We start from the raw sequence: 1,624 nt of genomic DNA on the forward strand, positions 1-1,624 counted from the left end.
TAAAAGCACCATAGTAGAACACAGATGAAGCTTCTAAGTTGATGTGATAGCCAGTAAGAAGTAGTACAATTCCAGTTTTAGGTATCGATTATTGACTTTTTAGCTGGCTTTGGTGCCTTGGACATGAGCTAGGACCTTAAGATTCTGCATGAAAGGAGGACTAGCAGCCGTGTTGCACGGGAGAATGTGAAAAGTGTTCATATGTAGTAAAAACCTGAGAAATCCGTCCGTTTTCGTCATTTGTTATCGAATCGACTTAAAGCCAGATCGTCACATTGGCCCCTCTTTTCTCTTAAACGGTTGTACTTATCGTCTGCAAAGCTATGTCGCGTGCTGCGGTGTGCGGAGACACTAAAAGCACCATGGTAGAACACAGATGAAGCTTCTAAGTTGATGTAATAGCCAGTAAGAAGTAGTACAATTCAAGTTTTAGGTATCGATTATTGACTTTTTAGCTGGCTTTGGTGCCTTGGACATGAGCTAAGACCTTAAGATTCTGCATGAAAGGGGGGACGAGCAGCCGAGTTGCACGGGGAGAATGTGAAAAGTGTTGATATGTAGTAAAAACCTGAGAAATCCGTCCGTTTTCGTCATTTGTTATCGAATCGACTTAAAGCCAGATCGTCACATTGGCCGCTCTTCTCTCTGAAACGGTTGTACTTATCGTCTGCAAAGCTATGTCGCGTGCTGCGGTATGCGGATCACTAAAAGCACCATAGTAGAACACAGATGAAGCTTCTAAGTTGATGTAATAGCCAATAAAAAGTAGTACAATTCAAATTTTAGGTATCGATTATTGATTTTTTAGCTGGCTTTGGTGCCTTGGACATGAGCTAGGACCTTAAGATTCTGCATCAAAAGGAGGACTAGCAGCCGAGTTGCACGGGACAATGTGAAAAGTGTTCATATGTAGTAAAAACCTGAGAAATCCGTCCGGTTTCGTCATTTGTTATCGAATCGACTTAAAGCCAGATCGTCACATTGGCCGCTCTTCTCTCTGAAACGGTCGTACTTATCGTCTGCAAAGCTATGTCGTATGCTGCGGTAGGCGGAGACACTAAAACCACCACAATTGAACACAGATGATGCTTCTAATTTGATGTAATAACCAGTAAAAAGTAGTACAATTCAAGTTTTAGGTATCGATTATTGATTTTTTAGCTGGCTTTGGTGCCTTGGACATGAGCTAGGACCTTAAGATTCTGCATGAAAGGAGGACTAGCAGCCGAGTTGCACGGGGAGAATGTGAAAGGTGTTCATATGTAGTAAAAACCTGAGAAATCCGTCCGTTTTCGTCATTTGTTATCGAATCGACTTAAAGCCAGATCGTCACATTGGCCGCCTCTTTTCTCTGAAACGGTTGTACTTATCGTCTGCAAAGCTATGTCGCGTGCTGCGGTATGCGGAGACACTAAAAGCACCATAGTAGAACACAGATGAAGCTTCTATGATGATGTAATAGCCAGTAAGAAGTAGTACAATTCAAGTTTTAGGTATCGATTATTGATTTTTTAGCTGGCTTTGGTGCCTTGGACATAAGCTAGGACCGTAAGATTCTGCATGAAAGGAGGACTAGCAGCCGCGTTGGATGGGAGAGTGTGAAAAGTGTTCATATGTAGTAAAA

This window comes from Schistocerca gregaria, unplaced genomic scaffold (assembly GCF_023897955.1).
Source record: "Schistocerca gregaria isolate iqSchGreg1 unplaced genomic scaffold, iqSchGreg1.2 ptg000635l, whole genome shotgun sequence".
Taxonomy (NCBI): domain Eukaryota; kingdom Metazoa; phylum Arthropoda; class Insecta; order Orthoptera; family Acrididae; genus Schistocerca; species Schistocerca gregaria.